The sequence below is a fragment of the Anabrus simplex genome, chromosome 4 (genome assembly GCF_040414725.1).
Source record: "Anabrus simplex isolate iqAnaSimp1 chromosome 4, ASM4041472v1, whole genome shotgun sequence".
Lineage (NCBI taxonomy): Eukaryota > Metazoa > Arthropoda > Insecta > Orthoptera > Tettigoniidae > Anabrus > Anabrus simplex.
Window position 1 is genome coordinate 113868360 of NC_090268.1, and position 14223 is coordinate 113882582.

Here is a 14223-nt window from a genome sequence, read left to right on the forward strand (position 1 = left end):
GTGTATGTGTAGTTTTAAATCAATAAAGAATCAAGCAAAAAATATGTATCCCGTTATTTTCAGTATAAACAGACACACGGCATTATTCTGTTCGTCGTAATGATACTCGATAGGGAACTCTGGCCGAGATGTTGTTGACTCTTATTTTCTTCAGGTTACTAATTCGTGGTCATCATATTCATGTCGGAATTAATACACGAGGTTGTCCGACTTCTTGACTGAATGGTCAACGTAATCGCCTTCCGTCTAGAGCAGTGGTTTTGGTTAACGTACCCCCAAATTCTTGCTTTACGTTCGTACCCTCGAAATACGAGTGCATTGCGATTACACCAGATATAAAACGTGATTGTTGCTGGATGCCAAATAATACCGTACTTACGCGAATAATACCCGCACTTAACTTTAGAAGGGTGATTATGAAAGAAATGCTAACATTGACTGAAATAACACCCGCACCTCACTTTCTTGCCTCAACTTAAAAAAAAAAATTATGCGGGTATTATTCGCGTAAATACGGTATTAAGTGTTATCATCATCATCTTCTACAGCTTGTCCTGTTTGCTTAAGGTCCATGAAAGATTTGTGGTCGGGTATTTATGGACTCGTGATACTAGGAATAAAACCATGGTCACCGGAATGAAATGCAAGCAGCTAGGCCGCTTCACCACCCTGTTACACAATAATAAAAAACTATGTATTGTATCTATATCGTCGATGGCCAATGGAAATCTCGTAAATCCGTAAAATTTACAGAAAATGCCCACAACTAAGCGGTGAACAATGGCTAAAGAACTGTTCCTGACATTTTCATTGCTCAATGATAACCCAATTATTCGACCACTGGAGCCATCTGTTTCCTTCTCAGGCAACGCGGCAAGCTTTCACAAGCCAGATGGAAAAACGTGGTTTTCTCGTGAGTGGAATTATGAAATTTTCATTGCCTAGCAACGACATATTTACGAGTATTATTAATGCAACGATTAGTCCGACTCATTGGCTGAATGGTCAGCGTTGAGGACTTCGCTTCAGAGGGACCCGGGTTCGATTCCCAGCCGGGTCAGGAATTTTAATCGCCTTTGTTTAATCTTCTGGCACGGGGACTGGGTGTTTGTGTTTGTCCCAACACTTTCCTCTTCATATTCAGAACAACACACTACACTACCAACCACCACAGATATACGCAATAATTAGTGCATCCCTCCAGGAAGGGCATCCAGCCGTAAAACAGGGCCAAATCCACATGTTCGACACAGTCCGCATCTCACAGGTGTGAGAAACGCGGAAGAAAAGATTAATGCAACGATTACTCTTGTACTATATACACTACTGATGAAAAAAATGAAGCGAATGAGTGGATTTCGAAACAAAACAAAATAATTTAATTTAATTTATTTTGATTTTATGAAACGGGAGGAACAAAGTGACATAATTTAGAATGAATAATTTGGAAAGGGAACTTTGTGTAGTAGTAGAGAAAGATATTAAATCAAAACAAGATTTTATTGAAAATGAGCAGACTCAAATCTTTTCAGTACTGCTCATTGAAAAAAGAAGCTGCGATAAATTTGAGTACCTCTTGAAACAACCCCGCGTACTCCTAAACACTTTGAATACCACTGTTCTACAGGGTCCTGGATTTCATGTAAGCCCGGGTCTGCAATGTTTACTGTTTCTCGTTAATATTTTCGCTCGGGGCTGGGTGTTTCTGTTTTTCTTGATACACTTCTCCTCATCTACATACAACACGCCACACTATCAACTACTACAGTAACACGCAATAGAGAATACATCCCTCAAGACAGGGTTGGAGATAGGAAGGACATCCAGCCGTAAAACTGGGCCGAATTCTTACCAGGTGCCGACCCGAATAAATTGACAAAAGACAAGGAAGAAGAGGATCAACAAATGAAGTTCTCCGTGTCTCAGGTGGCTTGGTTTCAAACCTGCGCGTGAAATTGTTAATGAGCAGTTTCTACGTTTTTTTTTTCATTCCATCAGTTCTGCATCCTCACTTATTTGACGTCATCTTGAAGATGAACGACAAGCCTCTTCAGGTTACATGTATCATAGAACTAGTATTATTATTCTTCTTCTGCCGTGCTGAGTGGCTCAAACAGTTCAGGCGCTGGCCTTCTGACCCCAACTTGGCAGGTTCAATCCTGGCTCAGTCCGGGGGTATTTGAAGGTGGTCAAATACGTCAGCCTCGTGTCGGTAGATTTACTGGCATATAAAAAGATCTCCCGAGGGACTAAATTCCGGCACCTCGGCGTCTCCCAATACCGTAAAAAGTAATTAGTGGGACGTAAAACAAATACGTTATTTTTATTATTATTCTCCTATCGCTTTTCCCCACACCTGTGGGGTTGCGGGTGAGAACTGCGGCGCACATGTGGATTTGGCCCTGTTTAACGACCGGATGTCCTACCTGACGCCAACTCTCTGTGGAGGGATATAATCAGTATTGCGTGTTTCTGTGGTGGTTGGTAGAGTGGTGTGTTGTCGGAATATGAAGAGGAGAGTGTTGGGACAAACACAAACAGCCAGTCCCCGAGTCAGAAAAATTAATCAGCGGCGATTAAAATCCCAACCCGGCCGGGAGTCAAACCCGGGAGCCTTTCAATCGAAGATCTCAAGCTGACGAGGAAATTTAATCCGCAGAGGGAAATGACCCCACACGAAGCGAAGCCCTCGGAGCAGTAAATCTGCTTCAAGAATACATTAATGCTGCTCTTTGCTAATATTTACTGCTCTTGAGACCCGTAAAAGTATTATAAATCATAACAGCAGTACACACACACACACACACACACACACACACACACACACACACACACACACACACACACACACACACACACACACACAGGGCAAACAACAACAACAACAACAATCTAACACTTTCTCATAAGAAATGATATCGTATTTCCGTTTTTACACTATACATATTGTATCGTAATTAATAGCACAAATTGAAACAGCTGTAAGTACGCGATACTAGAAGCAAAAATATCTTAGTAAACATCGGTCCGGAAAGGAGCCGCTTGTAAGATAATTTAAAATTTGTGGTTACCAGTCACCACTGACTTGATTGTGGGCAATTGTCATCCTAGTTAGGAAAAGGTACCAATACAACATTAAGAAAAGTTATTAGTAGGGCTCGGATGTTTAGGAAAAGTCATATTTTTTTCTTTGCCTCTATTTCTTGCCTGATTGGATGTTGGTGCAAATCAGATGGTTGTCGTCACAATTAAGTGATTTTTATTTGTCATATAAATGCATATTTTGGCTGTTTTTTATCATAAGGTCATACTTTGAGCTATTTTCATAGAAGCGTCATATTTCGGTCATATTTTGACGGCTTGACGATAGCTGTAGCTGTGCAAAATCATCTTAAACTTACCGAATGCGAACTAGTGTTCACAAAACTGCTTCTCGGTATCACATCTGCAGTTAATACAAGTGATATACACTGCCTTTTCTTCTTTTCCAGCAGTTTGTCAGAAAGTCTGGCATATATACGGTATACACTCGAACTTTGGAATTATATCGAGCGCAATTACTCGTTTAGAAATTGCTAGCTTAGAAATTCATGCAAGAATTGAAATCCAGTACAACAATAGTTGGCGAGAGTGTAAAACGGAATCTTCAAAACACTCTTGCCAACTATTTTCGAGTCATATTTTTTAATTTTTACGTCATATTTCGCCTCTTTTGAGGTCATATTTTGTCACTTTTTAGGTCATATTTGCTTGCTTATTTGCGCTATTTTGAGGTCTTAAACATCCGAGCCCTAGTTATTAGATACTTTGGTAGAAGCGCAGTTGTTTTTAATGAACAGTCTTACTTAGTATGTTACAGTTACTTCCTTTAACTATGAGTAAGTACATTGTACCCTCATTGTACGAAGGTCGATCAAATATAAACGGGATTTTTGTTCCTGAACATCAGCAGTTGGTAGGACTGGCCTTGCACTTCTGCTATGCTTTAGGCGGAACCGTTAGGAATGGGGAGAGCGGTTTTTTTTTTTTTTTTTCCGCCGTTTCGTCAGTAACAGTCACGATGTCGGAGCAACAGGTTCACCCCTCCACTACGCAACGCATAATTAGGCCTATACAATGTCTTGCGGCGGAAATTTGCCAGAGATTGACTGTACAGTTCGGTGATCAAACACTGTCAAGGACGCGTGTGTTTGCCTGGCATAAAAAGTTCAAGAAAGGACGAGAACGTGTGGAGAATCAGCAACACGATCGCCGTCCTCGGACCAGCATTACAAAAGAGAACATTCGTGCGGTTAAAGACATTAGTGACGACGATCGACGGCCGAGAGTATCAGAAATTGCAGAACAAGTCGGAATCAGTCATGGGAGCTGTCAAGCAATCATCACAAACGACCTACTGTTCCGTAAATTGTGTTCCAGATGGGTCCCTCGCCTTTTGACCAAAACTCTGAAGCTGCGACAATTAATCCTGCTTACTAATGCGAGCTGTTGAACAATGCGAGGGTTGCATATCACCGCAAAAGATGAGACCAACCGATTCAACGGGTCATCCTCCTCCACGACAATGCCCGGCCCCATTCTGGAGCTCTAACTTTCTCCAAGATACAGGAAATGCACTGGACTACACTTGATCATCCTCCTTACAGCCTGGATTCATCGCCCTGCAATTTCCATTTGTTCGGACCGCTTAAAGAGGCTCTAGGAAGGCAACGATTTGAAGATGACGAGAGTGTAGAAGACTTCATGCGCAACTGACTGGTGACAAGACCCTGTTCTTTTTACGATGAGGGCATCAAAACTGCCTATACACTCGGAAAAATGCATTTCCAAAGCAGGAAACTATGTGGGAAAATATATTGTAACTGTCTTGTGTTTTTCAATAAATTAATTTAAATAAAAAATAAAATCCCGTTTATATTTGATCCCACTCGTAACATATAACACTAAATGATGATGATGCTTGTTGTTTAACCTCTTAACATGAAAGCCCGAGTATACTCGGGAATGTCGCTCATTGGTCGGTACCTAATTTAAAAGCCCGAATATACTCGTTTATTGTTGTTTCTCAATATTTCCGCCAGATGTTTATGAAATTATTACCGTACTTTAGGGTCCTATTTTTGCCAACAGATGTCTCTGACTCAACCGTAGTGGATGTCGGTGACTCAGGCAGTTCGTTTACGCGGCTTTCCAGCGATGTAGCATTGTGTGTTGATCCTTGTTTTTTTTTTTTTTTTTGCTAGGGGCTTTACGTCGCACCGACACAGATAGGTCTTATGGCGACGATGGGATAGGAACGGCCTAGGAGTTGGAAGGAAGCGGCCGTGGCCTTAATTAAGGTACAGCCCCAGCATTTGCCTGGTGTGAAAATGGGAAACCACGGAAAACCATCTTCAGGGCTGCCGATAGTGGGATTCGAACCTACTATCTCCCGGATGCAAGCTCACAGACGCGCGCCTCTACGCGCACGGCCAACTCGCCCGGTGATCCTTGTTTTAGGGCATTTCACACAGTCACAAACATTTGAACAGTATTGCGTGTCATGTTGTATTACTTGCCATCTGTTTAGTGCTGTGTTATTTATTTTAGAACCCGTAAAAAATATCACGGGTATACTCTTGATTTTAAAGCAGGAACTTTTTGGTGGCTTGTATTTCATTGTTAAGTTCGAAAAATGTATTTTTACTGTTACCACTGTCATTAGTTTTCAATAAATAGCCCATTTTAACAATAAAAAATTAGGTAAAAATATCACAATTTTGTAAATAATTGGTATGTTAAGTGGTTAAAGGCCTAACATCGAAGGACATTGGACGCTAATGGAACGAGATGTTGACATGATATGATAATTAAAATTTTAAAAGGTATCCACTGACTAGAATTTAAAACAAATGATGATGAACAATATGTAACACTAAAAAGAACTGGACTTCTACCGAAGAATCTAATAACATTTCTTAATGTTGTATTGGTACCTATTCCTAACTAGGATGACGATTACACACAGTCAAGTCAGTAGTGACTGGTAACCACAAATTCTAAAGTATCACATAAATGGCTCGTTTACGAGCCCATGTTTACTAAGACATTTTTGCTGTAGTATCGTATACTTACAGCTGTTTAAATTTGCGCTATCAATTACGAAAACACCCTGTATATCGTCGTTGCGCCTGCGAAAACCACTATGCGTTAATACTTTGTATTTTTGAAAAATATTCACCCACAGCACATTTATTATAAAGAGCGCGAATTCCCTCAAATAATTCGCACAGTACAGAACCATAGATGACAGAACCTTATCGACCAAAGTTCCAAGCTAAAATATTTCACATAGCGATTTTTGCAGGCGCACGGACGATATTCAATTATGAAGCCGCATTTCCTATGAAGTGGTGTCAAAATTACCTTTCCCATCTTATAAAACATTTGCCGCCCAAAGCGTTGTCCCGCTTATTGCACGTGTGGTCAGAGTTCCTTGAAAAGCGTAGTAATTTCGTAGGCCCTGAGTCAGTTTCCCCATTACCGGGCGAGCTGGCCGTGCGGTTATGGGCGCGCAGCTGTGAGCTCGCATCCGGGAGATAGTGGGTTCGATCCCCAATGTCAGCAGCCTTGAAGATGGTTTTCCGTCGTTTCCAAATTTTCACACCAGGCAAATGCTGGGGCTGTACCTTAATTAAGGCCACGGCCGATTCCTTCCCATTCCTAGGTCTTTCCTGTCCCACTGTCGCCATAAGATCTGTCTGTGTCGGTGCGAACAAAGCAAATAGAAAAAAAGTTTCCCCTCTTTCGATGCCCTGAATCCTACACTTCTGTGCAGATGTCTTTCGAAAAAGTTTTGTTAGATGCAAATAAATTAATCATTATCTTTTTATTGAAAGACATTTATGATCGTTTGATTATCGCGAAAAGAACTTTGAATCCCTTTTCGAACTCATTGTATGTATCTTACAGAACCGCTGAGCTAGGGGAAGATATAGTGCGAAAATATATATAACGACGAACAAATTAGAGCATCTTTGCATTTTCAATTAGCTACCCTAAGGAATGAATAATTAATTAGTGGTAACAATACTGTTTTTATTTTACTTTCTTTCTTTCTTTCTTTCTTTCTTTCTTTCTTTCTTTCTTTCTTTCTTAATCCGTTTACCGTTCAGGGTTGGTTTTTCCCTCGGGCTGAGCGAGGGAACGCACCTCTACCGCGGCATGGCCAGTGTCCTGGAGAGTGATACATTGATCAGAGGGATAAAACAGAGGGGAGGATCAGTGCTTCGCCCAGGTGGCCTCACCTGCTATGATGAACAGCGTACTTGTGGGTTGGATGATAGGATCGGAAGGGATAGACAAAGAAGACGGAAGGAAGCGGCTGTGGCCTTAAATTAGGTACCATCCCGGCATTTGCCTGGAGGAGAAGTGGGAAACCACGGAAAACAACTTCGAGGATGGTTGAGGTGGATATCGAAACCCCTCGTTGACCTCCCGAGGCTGAGTGTACCCATTCCCAGCCTTCGTACAACTTTTTAAATTTCGTGGCAGAGCCGGGAGTTGAACCCGGGCCTCCGGACTTGGTAGCTAATCACACCAACTGCTAGCTGGAAATCTTGAGACCCTCTTTTCAGCAATCAAAATCTAATAGCTGGTCCATCTTGTACTAGCTTGTAACTCTTGCTTTAACCACCCGGCTAATGTTATGGAAATTACAAATGTGAATGTTTGCCGTCAACAGAGCGAGTGACCGTTTACACGTCTCAAGTTCCGTGTTATGATGCGTTCTCTGGCGGAAGGCTGTTAAAAGAGTACCCAATTACAACATACCATTAAAATGCATGTCTGTTAGCCCGCAGGGACATACTGTGTAGCTCTTGCTACAGTACGTTGCACTTAACCATCTCACTTGTCGTGTTTCCTTCTCTGGACAAAAAATTTAAACTCTTTAAAAAAGACAAAACACAGCATCCAAATCTGCAATGAATTCCTGTATAACGGTAGAATAATTTGAGCAGATTTCAGCTGATTTTACATATAAATGTTTCTGAATTTTACGTGAAGAAATTCTGCTTCACTTTAATTGTTAACATGTTGCACTGTGTGGTTCCTTCATTTCATAAGTTTCTTCATTATGGCTGTAGATTCATCCTAACCACGGGTGTTACAACTACTGGGAAGTCGTGGACACGCTCCCACTCTTCGCAACCAGATGGGGAACTAAGGGATGAGCTACACTGACTAAAAAATAAATACGATCCCACGTAAGATATTATTGAATGTATGTAATTGTGTGCAGTCCTCAGCCCGAAGGTTGGTTGGATCTTCAATATCTCCACCATCAGCTGTCATAGAAAGCCTAGAATTCATTGAAGAGGCGTACTAGGGAAATGAGGAGTGAGGTTCTTTCCCGTTGCTTTCCTCACTGGGCCACAAGTTGCTATTACAGATCAGTCTGACAAGCCCATTGAAATGCATGCACCAACCGACCCTGAGAGCGACATGTTCATACCATTCACAGCAGGGGCTGCCTGCATAAGGAATGGCATTACAAGCATCGCTCATACCTCAGTCACTTTCATATTGTGATGTTTGGGACATCACTGTATATTTTTAATTATTGAACTATATATTTAATTGATAAGATGTATATATTTAATCACTGATAGGTCATTTTAAAATTAATATGTGTATATATATAGGGTTTTTATCATCCATTTCAATCATCATTTCATTTCTTTGTATCGCGGCTATAACGTATTCTGAACGAACAAATTATTGGGTAAAGTATTTCAACATCACGCATATTTATAACTTGCAGTAAACTTTCCAATAGCCGTTGTGAGGTGACCAGAGTCAGCAGGCTAATTTCAGCCCAGTTCCAGGAAAAGTACGTCATCGAGATTACGAGAGACCTTACCCTCTCCACATCATGAAAAGACAGTTGATACATTATTAACACCCACTTTTCAAACTCAGCTTCGAGACGCTTTATTTCAGCGGGAAAGTTCAGCCTATGTGAATGAACGTAATGAAGCAACGTGATGGATGCACAGCTATACAAGGGAGAAGGGATGAGACCTCGAATCTTACTGGACCATGTGATATGGCTGATGGAAGGAGACTTTTGAACCAATATATACCACCGACAAGGGCTGGAGAGGACACTTAGATTCTCATTCTCTCACATTCAGATTCACATTGAGTTTCGGACATTCTGATTCTGATTCTCACGCTTGGAAGATACTCTTACTACGATTCTACGTCTACACATCGGAGAAGATTTTAACTTAGTTCACTTCGCATCTGAGTATATTCTACTCAAAAGTTACTCTCATTGGGACTTGTTATCTCAATGACGAGAGGTAGTCAACGGGAGACCGGTTCTGACTGGTATAGGGAGGAGAGCTTTTATTATGAATTTAGCTACGCTACTGTTCCGTAACACGGAAGAATACGAAGGTATTCTCTCCATGAACATAACCCATGGTGGTTTTGCACTTAAAATTAGGACTCATTACGACTTTATGTAAGGAGTACAATAGGAAGTGTTAAAGACAGGAAATGTGGATGTAGGACTGGAATACAACAACAGATGAGGCAGCCTGTACGAGAGATCCACCCATCTTCAGCTTCAAGACAACCGAGTCTACATTTGGTGAGCTTATGGCATAAGTTACTGCAAGTCTTCGCGCAACAGTTCATTTTCTTAGAGTTAATTTCATTCACTTTTTCTTTTGCTTCCGTAAGTTCAGATTTCGTTAATACGCCGTTACGTCACGTTTTTCATCTTAATAAATAGCTGTTTTAATTTGTATTTTATGAAATGATTATTAATGATCCTTAAATTCCAAGTTAGTGTACTTAATGATTTGTGTTCCGTTCACCCCACCCCTGGGAGTTTTTTGAGTCTCATTACGTATTTTTATTTATTATTATTATTAATTATCTACTTTTGCTTTCAAGCCATAAGCTTGAAGACTGGCGCCCTTGAGATACTGTTTCTGGAGAAACAATGACAAATCATTTATTTATTTTAATATTAAAGTGACCCGCCACGTTATAAATTTGTCATACATCTGTGGGCGAAGTGGGTACGTCACAATATGTCAAAGCCAAGAATAAGACAGAAACAGATCAATGAAAGTAACAAAATTGTTCTAGCCCATTGCAGAAGAAGACATAGCGCACTGTAAACACTAGGTCTTCTCAGCAAAGGCACTGAATATAAACATTGAATATTGAATATAAATGTAAAATATTAGTGCACTGAATACACTAGACCTTCTATTATTGAACGCAAAAAAATAATATTCGCGCGGAAAATTAAAGCCTAAATTCAACCAAACTCTCAACCAACTGGGAGTAAAGAACTCAGTGACTGTCTGATTTTAGTCCATATACAGTTACATTTTGATCCAACTACAACATGATCAGAATTATAGTATAGACGTACAAAATAACAAGGAACAAACTTGGATAATTTGGTAACACCTTAGTTATATTTGGTTTTCTGCTTTTTTTTTCTTTCAATTTGGTTTACTTCGCACTGACACAGATAGATCTTATGGCGACAATCAGATAAGACAGAGCTAGGAGTGGGAAGGAAGCGGCCGTGGCCTTAATTGCAGCCCCAGCATTGGCTTGGTGTGAAAATGGGAAACCACGGGAAATCATCTTCAGGGCTGCCAACAGTGGGAACTTTGATAATGTCTTGTGTATCAAGAAATGAGAAATCCAATCCTACACAGTAAAATAACGGTAAGTGCCTTAATCCTTTCTCAACAACATTATATATTTGATCGGACTGTACAAAGTCAGTGTTCGATTTGTTAGTTTTCTCAGACACACAGCTACCAAATATACTTCTGTGCAAGTAATAACGTTCTTCGGCCATATCCCAGTTATTTCACGCGTCGTCGCAGCCATCCAGGCTAATTTTGGCAGCGAGTTTAAAGCCGGATGCCCTTCCTGACACCACGTTATTCTTGAGATGAAAATCTCAGTCAAGGGTTAATCTGGATTCAAATCTCAGTCTTCCGGATGGTAAGCTAGCAACTAAGTGACTGAACTAAACATGCCCCCTGCACTACTTTGATTTGCCAATTCTCTACTGACAGCTCGAAACATACAACATAGCCGAACATCTCGTCTCCTTACTCCCGAGTCTTCCTAGTCCAAAGTTTGCAACATTTTCTCAACACTTTGTCGGAAATCACCCAGAACAAATTAAGCTGCTTTTCTTCTTAGGATTTTTTCAGTCCTCGAATCAAGTAATCCTGGTGAGGGTCCCATATACTGGAATCATACTCTAACTGCGGTCTTACCAGAGACTTATACGCCCTTAACTTTACATCATTGCTGCACCCCTAAATACTCTCATAACCGTGTGAAGAGATCTGTAACCTTTCTTAACAACCTCGTCAATATGACTACCCCAATGAAGATCATTCCTTATAATGACATCTACTGTAGGTACTTGCAGTGTTCGCCATGAGGTGCTACCATCCCATCAACAGAATAATTAAAACTGAGACGACTTTCAACTTACAACTTGATTGTTCATGGCATTTACATTTACACTGACTGACAGAGCAAATGCAACACCAAGAAGGAGTGGTCAGAACTTTATGCCAATTGCAGGGTAGACTGACGTCACTGAGGTATGCTCATGATGTGAAATGCGCCGCTGTGCTGCGCACGTAGCGAACGATAAATGGGACACGGCGTTGGCGAATGGCCCACTTCGTACCGTGATTTCTCAGCCGACAGTCATTGTAGAACGTGTTGTCGTGTGCCACAGGACACGTGTATAGCTAAGAATGCCAGGCCGCCGTCAACGGAGGCATTTCCAGCAGACAGACGACTTTACGAGGGGTATGGTGATCGGGCTGAGAAGGGCAGGTTGGTGCAGCGCCTGTGGCGAAGATGGTTGGCGCAGGGACATGTGGCACGTGCGAGGGCTCCAGGTGCAGCCCGAGTGACGTCAGCAAGCGAGGATCGGCGCATCAGCCGCCAAGCGGTGGCAGCCCCGCACGCCACGTCAACCGCCATTCTTCAGCATGTGCAAGACACCCTGGCTGTTCCAATATCGACCAGAACAATTTCCCGTCGATTGGTTGATGGAGGCCTGCACTCCCGGCGTCCGCTCAGAAGACTACCATTGACTCCACAGCATAGACGTGCACGCCTGGCATGGTGCCGGGCTAGAGCGACTTGGATGAGGGAATGGCGGAACGTCGTGTTCTCCGATGAGTCACGCTTCTGTTCTGTCAGTGATAGTCACCGCAGACGAGTGTGGCGTCGGCGTGGAGAAAGGTCAAATCCGGCAGTAACTGTGGAGCGCCCTACCGCTAGACAACACGGCATCATGGTTTGGGGGCGCTATTGCGTATGATACCACGTCACCTCTAGTGCGTATTCAAGGCACGTTAAATGCCCACCGCTACGTGCAGCATGTGCTGCGGCCGGTGGCACTCCCGTACCTTCAGGGGCTGCCCAATGCTGTGTTTCAGCAGGATAATGCCCGCCCACACACTGCTCGCATCTCCCAACAGGCTCTACGAGGTGTACAGATGCTTCCGTGGCCAGCGTACTCTCCGGATCTCTCACCAATCGAACACGTGTGGGATCTCATTGGACGCCGTTTGCAAACTCTGCCCCAGCCTCGTACGGACGACCAACTGTGGCAAATGGTTGACAGAGAATGGAGAACCATCCCTCAGGACACCATCCGCACTCTTATTGACTCTGTACGTCGACGTGTTTCTGCGTGCATCGCCTCTCGCGGTGGTCCTACATCCTACTGAGTCGATGCCGTGCGCATTGTGTAACCTGCATATCGGTTTGAAATAAACATCAATTATTCGTCCGTGCCGTCTCTGTTTTTTCCCCAACTTTCATCCCTTTCGAACCACTCCTTCTTGGTGTTGCATTTGCTCTGTCAGTCAGTGTATACCGTTGTCTGCTGTCCATATGACATTATTGTTTAAGTCTCCTGCAGTCGCTCACAGTCCTGCAACTCATTTACTACTGTATAACATCATCCACAAGTAGCCTTCTCTCTGATTCCAGTCCTTTACTCATATCATTTATATACACAATAAAACATACAGGTCCAATAACAATACCCTGCGGGAGCCCTGTCCAATGAGATATACAGTATATTTTTACCGACGGACTCAGTACTGAAACTAAGGGATTGTGCTCGGGAGTGCACACAAAATCTAGTAAATGATTAACAAATCTTGGCATTTTCAATATATTTTAAAAAAACACGAAGATTGTGAAGTTGTTAATATGCAGTGAAAAACTGTAATATTGAAGTAGTTTTAAAAGATGTAGTATCTCAGCCACATAGCCACTAGATTTTCTGTAAGGTGATTCGAGTTCCAAACTCCGCCAGTGAAGGCGAGAAGAGCGACTACCGATTCATCACAAAATTATAGATCCTGTGAGTGTGAGCTTGAAATCAACGTCACGTAAAATAAAGAATTTCTTGAAGGAATATGTGTATGATCGCTTAATTATTGGTTATCAAAAGTAGACATTTTTATTTACGATTTAGTGAAACAAGTCCTCCTTGTGAGCATTTCAAATGCAGTATACAATCTATTCTAATATTATAAGGAGAAGAAAAAAGATTTGTATGTTTGTATATTTGTTTATAATGGATAAACTCAAAAACTAATGAACCGATTTTAAACATTCTTTCACATATAGAACGCTACATTACCAGTGAGTAGAGTGGTGTATACTTTATTTTCGAAACAATTAGAGTTCCCTACAAAAATTGAAAAAATGTAACCCACGGTATCAAAAATGTGCCTATAAAATTCACTATAGACCAATATAGACGAAATATCGAATTTGTCGCACAAATACGAGAGGAAATTCATTTTAAGCCTCACGACGCGAAGAACAAAACCCGGTAAGGCACGGCGGAGCCGGAAAATCATGGTTTAAGTGCCTAAAACCAACCGTTATGGAGATATTGCCATCACACTACCCGTAACCATCGCAACGTCAACTCAAGGATTCTACAGTAAAATACGGGTCTGCGGTTCATGGTAGGCACGTGCGTACATGTAAACTAAACCAATGAGAGATTCTGCTATACTTATGACTGTCTGGAAAAAAGCACCGAGGGGTAGGCCACCACTAGGGTGGATGTGGAGAGGGGTTGGCATATAAAAATAATCTAAAATACTGTCGAATCCATAACTTTCGGGGTCGCTGAAA